We start from the raw sequence: 8,908 nt of genomic DNA, 5'->3' as shown, positions 1-8,908 counted from the left end.
TTGTCGACCAAACTAACTATGCCAACAGTTCTAGTTATAATTGCAGTTTTTCTCTGCCCTTCAGGGTCCAGCCAGTACAGTTCAATGCCTCAGTTTGCTATCTAAATATGGGCCACAACAATAGTTTCGATATACGTGTTGGAGTCCAAAATTTCTCTCTCTGCTCGGTAGTGCTTAATGGCCCTGCTGCCATTTGCCCTGCCCCGGGTCACATGCTCGTCTGTGGAGGGAGCTTGGCATTCACCTCCCTCCCCACTAATTGGACTGGGCTGTGCGTGGTGGCGACTGTCCTCCCGGACATCTCCCTTATTCCTGGAGATGAGCCAGTGCCCTTGCCCAGCTTTGACTATATCGCTGGGCGACATAAAAGGGCCGTCTCACTGGTCCCCTTGCTCGTGGGGCTAGGGGTGTCCGGCGCCCTTGCCACTGGCTCTGCTGGCGTCAGGGTGGCATTACACTCCTATGCCAAATTATCCAACCAGTTGATTAATGATGTTCAAGCTCTCTCCAACACTCTTACAGATATACAAGATCAGATCGATTCTCTGGCTGAGGTGGTCCTTCAAAATAGAAGGGGCCTGGACCTCCTCACGGCAAAACAAGGAGGGATTTGCATAGCCCTAAATGAACATTGTTGTTTCTATGCCAATAAATCTGAGATCGTCAGGGGAAAAATTCGCGAACTTCAGGAAGATTTAAACAGACGACGACAAGAATTCACTCAAAATCCCCTCTGGACTGGCCTCAATGGTTTCCTCCCTTATCTCCTCCCTTTTCTGAGACCCTTATTGGGTCTACTCTTGCTCATTTCTTTGGGGCCCATACTTTATAACAAAATCATGGCCTTTCTTAGAGCCCAGATAGAGGCAATAAAAACAGCGCCCATACAGGTCTACTATAATAGATTGGCAATGGCTGACCAGGACGAATGTCGGACCATCGATTAGGTCCTTGCCGTGGCGAAGTGTTCTCGCCCCACCTGGTGAGAGGGCTGGCAAGCCAATGACGGGCAACTGAGCAAGTGTGCCATGCTATGAAAAGTCCCTCATGCGCTGCCTAAGACAGGTGCCAGAGCCTTGATTCTCTGGTTAACCGATGATGGGTAAGGTGCACGGTACAGACACGTATGTTGCTCTGACCCAAGACAGGCTCAGCCCCCGCAGGCTTGGCTCTCCTGACGCCTTTCTTATAATTATAATTTTAAAGGGAGGACCTGTGGGGGGCCTTGCCCCCCCGCTAGAACTCTTGAGTGCCTTTTACGGACATATCCGGGCCTGCTGCAAATCTACCCGGCAACAAGGAAGTAGCCCCAGTACCCTCCTCTTGCTCCTCCCCTCTAGCCCTACGGTATATATGTTGTAGCAGCTTCCGCAATAAACGAGACTTGATCAGAAACCTGTCTTGTCTCCATCTCTCGTGTCCCCTGTCCTTTGTCATTCTCACTCCCCCTCTAGGGTCTCCGTTGACTTACCCGTGGGCCGGGACACAGGACCCCAAAAGCACAAGAAATAAAACACTTACCTTGATTACACAAATTAAAAAGCTTCTGAATAGCAAAGGAAACAAACAACAGAAGAAATAACCCACAGAATGGAAGAAAATAATTGCCAATTTTTCCTCTCAGAGTGTTAATATTCATAATATAATGAACTTAACTGTTTAGCACACAAGCAGTCCAATTAAAAATGGACAAATTGTTTGAAGAGACATTTCACAAAAGAAAAATACAAGTAGTCAATAAATATATGAAAAATGCTAAATATAATTAACCGTCCAAGAAACCTATAAGACACTATCTTATCCCAGTTAGAATGACTATTATCAAAAATAAAAAATAACAATTCTTGGTGAGGACACAGAGAAAAAATTCTTATGGAGGTTCCTCAAAAAACTAAAACTAGATGTACCATATGATCCAGTTATCCCACTTCTGGATATATAACCAAAGGAAGTGAATGAAATCAATATACCAAAAGTATACTGTGTGCCTATGTTTATTATGGCAGTAGTCACAATAGCTTAGGTACACAATCAAGCTAAGTCCCCATCAACAGACAAATAGAGAAAATGTGATTATATATACACAGTAGAGTTATTTTGCTATAAAGAATAATGAAATTCTGTTGTGAGGTGCAAACAGATGTAACTGGATGACATTGTATTAAGTGAAATAAACCAGTTTCAGAAAAAAAGTATGATATGTTCTCTCATATGTGGAAGCTACAAAAAGGCAACCTATAGAGGAGAATACTAATTAGTAGATATTGGGAAGGATGTGGGAACAGGAGAGTAGAAAAAGGGAAGTTGAATTTGGTCACTGGGTGCTAGCTGTATCACTCACAATGAGCCTCATTAATATCTACAATTAATACACTTTAATTTAAACATGTTGAACCATTTCTGACTGTGAGTCTTACCACTCTATACCAAACAACAAAAAATTATTGGTGTTCTTTTTCATATGTGCCTGAGTAGTGCCTGTGTGCTTCCAAGTGCTACTTATTGTTTTACTTCTACAGTATCTTACCTTGTCACATTGTGCTTTCCTACCCCAAGAGATGTTTCATAGGGTTTGCTAAATTGATGTTTGTTAACTGGATTAATTGGAAGCAGTCTCCTTATATAATTTCTCACTTTCCACTTATATTCCCACCCCACTCCATCTCTTCTTTTCTTGACCCCTCACATCCTCTCAAATCTCTCCCAACATTCCCCTTTTTTTTTATAAACATTGTCATTAGAATCCATGTTTGCCTTCTGTTTTAGTGTGTGTAGTGGGTATATGTGTATGTAATGATGTATGAGTCTTTGTTATTGCTCTTGCTTCTTTAGTGTCTTACCCTGCTTCCTCAAGTTCTCCCCCAAAGGTTGTTAATTGGGTCTTCCAACTTTGTGTTTCTTCTAGGTTATTAGGTTATTCCACTTATATTTTCCTTTCCTACTCCTCTTTTCTTCTCTTCATAAAAATCTCTCAAATCTTCCCTCCTTCCTCTCTTCCTTGCTAGTATAAAAATTTTATCCTTTAGAATCTTTTTTCTCTTTCCTTCTTAAATTTTTTCTTTTCTTACTCTTTTTAATCTTCTTCCCCTGCTAGCCTACCCAGTACTCTTCCTGGATTGGTAAAAGAATACAGAATGTTTAAAATAAGTTTTAAATTATATTTTGATATACAGTTGGTTCTTTGGGTATTGGTATTACTAATAGTTATTCTTTCCTTGCAATACAGTGTGAGGGATTGAACTTAGTACTTTGAATAGACTGAGTGGATGCTCTTATGCTGAATCACACCCAAAGCCAAGGGCACATCACAGGGAGAAAGCCACTTATTAAAGAGAGCTTTACAATAGTGGCAGAGCTTTCCATCCCAATGATCAACAAACTTCAACACAAAAATACAAGGATCATGGGACTTTCAGGAAGATGGCAGAGTGGTGAACAGTAGAGAAAGAACCTTTCTGGGATTTGGTATCCTGAAATTGGAATATAACTGTGTGAAGAGGTGAAGGAGGAGGGAAATGGGTCCCCAGGACCCATAAAGGATCTGAAGTGAAAACTGAAGTCCACGGGGAGACCCAAGAGAGAGATTTCAATGAAAAAGAGAGGTGGCAGGTGGTGCTTTGTCCCCGAGTCCAGACTCTTGGTGTGGGAAGGGCAAATTGAACCTGCAAACACAGTGACTACTGGTTACCCCAGAGATCTCCACAGAGAAAGGCACCAGTGGAACAGAAAAGTGGATGCAACATTCTGCAGTGGCTGGTGAGTTATTTGGGTTCAGATGTCACCCAGGAGTGGGCGATTGGCTGGTAGCCATCTTGGAGAGGGGCCAACTGAGCTTGGAACCCAGAACAGCTACAGGCTGGCTCCATCTAGTGGCTCCTGGTGTCACAGTGAGGGTCCTGAGTTCAAGTCAACAGGGGGTCAGGGAGTAGAGTTCAAGCCAGCAGGAGGCACATGGACTGTGGCAGACTCAACAAATCCAGTCCCAGCCTCATAGCCAGAAACCAGCCTGAACTTCAGTGGAACTAGAGGTCCAGTCATGCTAGGATTATTTACTGCCCCACCACAAATCAACAACTGGCTGGCTGAGATTAAACTCAGATCTGGACTCTGTCTGCCCACATATTCCACCAGTGACAGCAAAGATACACCTTGAATTGGATTATTTTTCCCCTTTTTTCTTCTTGTTTTTTTTTTCTTTTATTTTCCTTTTTTCAGGTTTTTGTTCCTATTCTGTTTTATTTTTTCTTGATTTTGTTTTTACATAAGTGTGAACACAGTTTCTAAGTTTTTGTTGTTGTTATGGTGGTGGTGGTGGTGGTTATTCTGTTCTGTTCTTGTTTTGATTTCTTCCTTATCTCTTTCCCTCCTGTCTTCTTTACTAGTTTCCTAAAGTTTGTACAATCTTCCTTTGTCCTCCAGCCTTGCTTCTAAACTCTTCTTCTCTCTAATTTTCCCCCCCAGACCCTTCTAAATCTACCCTCCTTAGGGTAAAATTCCCATATTGCGGGCTTATAGTTAACATGGTTTGTCATTTTCTAGGCTGTGTTTGATGCTGTTATTGCTGATTTTAGTACTTTAGCCAAGGTCACATAACTGTGCTAATAATCAGCTGTTCTTCCTGGTATACCAAGACTGAGATTTCCCAAGGGTCTTAAAAAATATTATAGGCCAGTGCCAAAGAACCAGGTGCTAGGCCAAGTAGGCAAAATTTCTCATCCCCAATAAATTGAAGAAGTAGGATCTTGCAACAGACTCAAAACCCAAAAGCTAACTATACCTGGAAGACACCTCTGAGAAGTAGTCATTTCCTAAGGGTTCTGAATGCTGGCAATAAAGCTGTTCACCATAAACAATTGATAAGCATCAACCCAGGAATTAAACTTTAAAAAAAATAGAAAATGAGAAGACACTTAAACAAGGTGCAACCCTCCAGACTTTCAGTTCACCAAAGGCAGAGAGATGGAACAATCTGAAAGCCACCCATCTGACTCTCTGAAATGGTAACAGTGGAAGTAACAAAGTAGGTGAATGAGGCTCTGGAAAAATTCAAAGCAGAAATAATTTTTCAGATGACAAAAGATGGTGACCAGAATGAAAGACATGCTAAGTGACTCTAAAGCAGATACAGATAAAAAATAAATTAATATAGAGGAACTCAGGAAAATGATAGAAACCATGAATGCCCAGCATAGGAAAGAAATAAAATCCATTAAACAGATTCAAACAGATATCCAGGTGATTAAAAATTTAATTGAAAGTATACACACCAGAATGAGCCAATGTGAGGACAGAATATCAGACATAGTAGACAGGATTGTGGTTAGTGATCAGGAAAAGAAAGATTTCTTTAAAATAGCAAGGGATTATGAGAAATCAATCCAGCAGCTGCTAGATGATGCAAAGAATAACAAGACTGATCAGAGTCAATGAAAAGGCAAGCAATGGCACCACAAATGACACACAAAAAAACTGTTCACAGAAATAATGGCAGAAAACTTCCCAAACAGGGAAAAAGAATTTGACATACAGATAAGTGAGGCATATAGAACTCCATTTAGCCATTGTCTTAGTTACTTTTCTCTTGTTGCAGAGACAAAATACCCAATACCCAGAGTTAAAATGGAAAAGGATTTATTTGGCTCTGCTGCAGGCTGTGACCCAATCTGATGCCCAGGAATTTAGGACAGCCTTGAAGGCCTCAGGCTCTGCTGAGGATGTGCCTATGGAAATTCTTGCCACCCAAGCCCCACCACAGCTGCAGGAGTGCCTGGCAGCCTACAAACACAGGTTCCACGTGGAAGCTCAGTAGGACATCAAGTTTGAGACCAGCAGCATCTTGTAGGACCTGCTCCTGGCCCTGGCCAAGGGAGGCCATGAGAGCTACTCCAGCATCATTGGCTACAATCTGGCAGACCAAAATGTCCAGGCACTACAGCAGGTGGAAGGGCCCTGCCCAGAAGGCCAGTGGGTCCTGATCTTCACCCAGCGCAATCCCTAGCACCTCCTGCGAGTATGTGATCTGTACCCATCACACATGGAGCAGTGGAGACTGTACGAGACTGTTTCCATGGAGATCCCCAGGTGGCCCTGCTCAGCCTAGCCTCAGTGGTCAAGAACACTCTGCTGTACTTTCCTGACAAACTTCACTGGGCCTGGCAGGAAACTGAGCCCAATTAACAAGTCCTGATGCACATCCTCATCTCTGGCAGAGAGATTGACCTTCTAAGCATCTGGGATGAGTTTAAGAAGAAATTTGGGAAGCCCCTCTCTATTCTTCTCTCCAGTGTGCCATGAAAGGAGACTGCTGCGAGGCCCTGCTGGCCCTGTGCAGACCCGAAGACCTTTGAGACCTCCCTGCCGTCCACCTCATAGGACATTTACGAAGCTGTGAGTCCCTGTTTGGCTGAGCCTGGGAGACAAGCCCCGCCTCTGAGAAGAAACTCGCCTGCAGCACCACCTGTGCCAACTCCTGGGTGCGGCTGGGACTCCCTTTCTTTTAAATCCCTCAACTCCCCTCATCTCAGAATGCTGTCTGCACCTGAGTCCTCTTGCTCCATCTTGGGTGTGCGGTACAGTTTATAGAGGTTTCAGTCCATAATCAGCTGGGTCCAAGGCAGAGTGGCACATTGCAGAAGTGTAACAGTTCATGGCAATGAAAGCAGCAAAAGCAACAAGTGACTTTAACAGATTCTTTCTGCCCCTTTTATTTCATCCAGATTACTGGGATTAGGGCAGTGCCAAACCAATCGCTCACATGGTTTTAATCACATGCTCTTAATTCCAGCGTCACACACTCTACATTCAGCCACCTCAGAAAAAGCTCCACCTATGACTGCATGAGGCTTTGGGGGGACATTTAGATACAAGACATAACAGCCATGATCAAAAAAATCTTCCCCAAGGCACATAATAGTCAAGATTCCAGAAATTCAACCCAAGAACAGACTATTAAATGCTGTTAGAGAAAAGAAACAAATCGCTTACAAAGGAAAGCCCATCAGAGTCACAGCAAACTTCTCAACACAAACCCTCAAGTCAAGAACTTGGAGTGAAGTATTTCAAGCTCTAAAGGAAAACAACCTCTGACCAAGATTGATATACCCTGGAAAACTCTCTTTCCAAATTGATGGAGAAATAAGATACTTCTGTGGGGGGCCTTGTCCCCCCCCCCCGCTAGTACTCTTGAGTGCCTTTTACGGGCATGTCTAAGCCTGCTGCAAGTCTACCAGGCAACAAGGAAGTAGCCCCAGTACCCTCCCCTTGCTCCCTCCCTCTAGCCCTACAGTATATATGCTGTAGCAGCTTCCGCAATAAACGAGACTTGATCAGACACCTGTCTTGTCTCCATCTCTCATGTCCCCTGTCCTTTGTCATTCTCACTCCCCCTCTAGGGTCTCCGTTGACTTACCCCCAGGCCGGGACAAGTGGCGCCCAACGTGGGGCCAGAGAACGGGGGATCCAGTGAAGAACGCTGCTCGGGGGCCCAATAAAATAAAATAGAAAAAAGAGGATTGCGTCTGACATGAACCTGCCATCTTTCCTGCACCTCGGTGAGTTGAACAGCGATTATGGGACAAGACATTAGCCAACACGAGTTATTTGTACAAGGTCTTAAAGAAACTTTACAGGCACGAGGGGTAAAGGTTACAGTCAAACAGTTGTTAAAATTTTTTGATTATATTAGAGATCTCTGCCCTTGGTTTCCCGCCGAGGGTACCATTGATGAGAAGAGATGGAAAAGAATAGGGGAGGCCCTTAAGGATTATTATGCTACTTGCGGACCAGGAAAGGTCCCAATCACTACATTTTCTTATTGGAATCTTATTAATAAAATTATCTCTCAGAAAACCAAAGATCCGGTGGTGGCTCAAGCCATCCAGGTCGGGGAGATAGCTCTCCGATCGGAAAAAGGGTCGATCAGTCTCCCTCGGAGTGAGGAGTTTGTAAATACCCTGTGGGACGCCAAGATGGCACCGAGGCCCAAGCCCCTGTGGGACGGGACTCCTTCAAAGGATGAAGGAGAAGACTTGATGTCTTTTGATAGCGACGATGACTCAGACAAAAAAAAACAAAATGTTATTGATAAGGGTTTACAGGCGGGCTCTGCCTCTTCCAAGCCTTTTAAAGAAAAGCTTCGGCGCTCCTCAGCTTCCGCCTCCGCTCTTTCAGCCCCTGCCTCTGACCCCGCCCCGCCTGTTAAGGAGGAACCAGCCTTGTAGCCTTCCCTCCGACACTTCAGAAACCCCCCCTTCCCACAGAACGGTCCGGGGGAGGCTGACTGGACCAATCTTGAGGAGGAGACAACCAGATATCGCAATCCTGATTGGCCACCCGTAGTTCAATGTCCACCTCCTTATCTTCCAGAACCCAACACTCCCATTGTGCCCGCTTTGGCATGCCCTGTTGATCCCCAAAAGGAACTCCGGGACAAGATAAAATTTCTAAAAGAACAAATAAGATTAAAAAAAAACATCAAAAACTTATTGCCCCGCTCAAAGGCTTAAGAACAGACAAAGCCCATGAAAATGTCCATAGAGAGGACAAATTTAAACCACGACCCCCCATTAGAGGGGCGGCCCCTAGGGTGCCATCTGGGTCGAGAGTATCCCTAAAACTTGAAAATGCAAAAGCCTTTCCCGTAACTAAAACTACTGTGACTAAAACTACAGGGACAGGCGTGGAGACACCACAGTGGTTTCGATTTTAAGGTTATTAAAGAACTTAAAACGGCCACAGCTCAATACGGGGCCATTGCACCTTACACAATGGCCATTTTAAAATCGGTGACAAAAAATTGACTTCTCTCACCAATATCCGACAGGGACCTGATGAGCTCTTCGCAGATTTTGTTCACCGCCTGCTCACAACAGCGGGTCGGATTTTTGAGAGTACAAAAACCGGGACAGAT

General features: G+C 44.2%; 1 pseudogene; it reads left to right on the top strand.

Moving 5' to 3' along the window:
* The first annotated feature begins 2,273 nt into the window (after positions 1-2,273).
* On the top strand, positions 2,274-6,347 carry LOC101712414 (annexin A9 pseudogene; annotated as a pseudogene).
* The last annotated feature ends 2,561 nt before the right edge of the window (positions 6,348-8,908 follow it).

This window comes from Heterocephalus glaber, unplaced genomic scaffold (genome assembly GCF_053883595.1).
Source record: "Heterocephalus glaber isolate CG9 unplaced genomic scaffold, H.glaber_assembly_v1.0 deba00000901, whole genome shotgun sequence".
NCBI classification, from domain to species: Eukaryota; Metazoa; Chordata; class Mammalia; order Rodentia; family Bathyergidae; genus Heterocephalus; species Heterocephalus glaber.
Note: the sequence above shows the minus strand (reverse complement) of the source record. Positions and strands in the feature narration are given on the sequence as shown.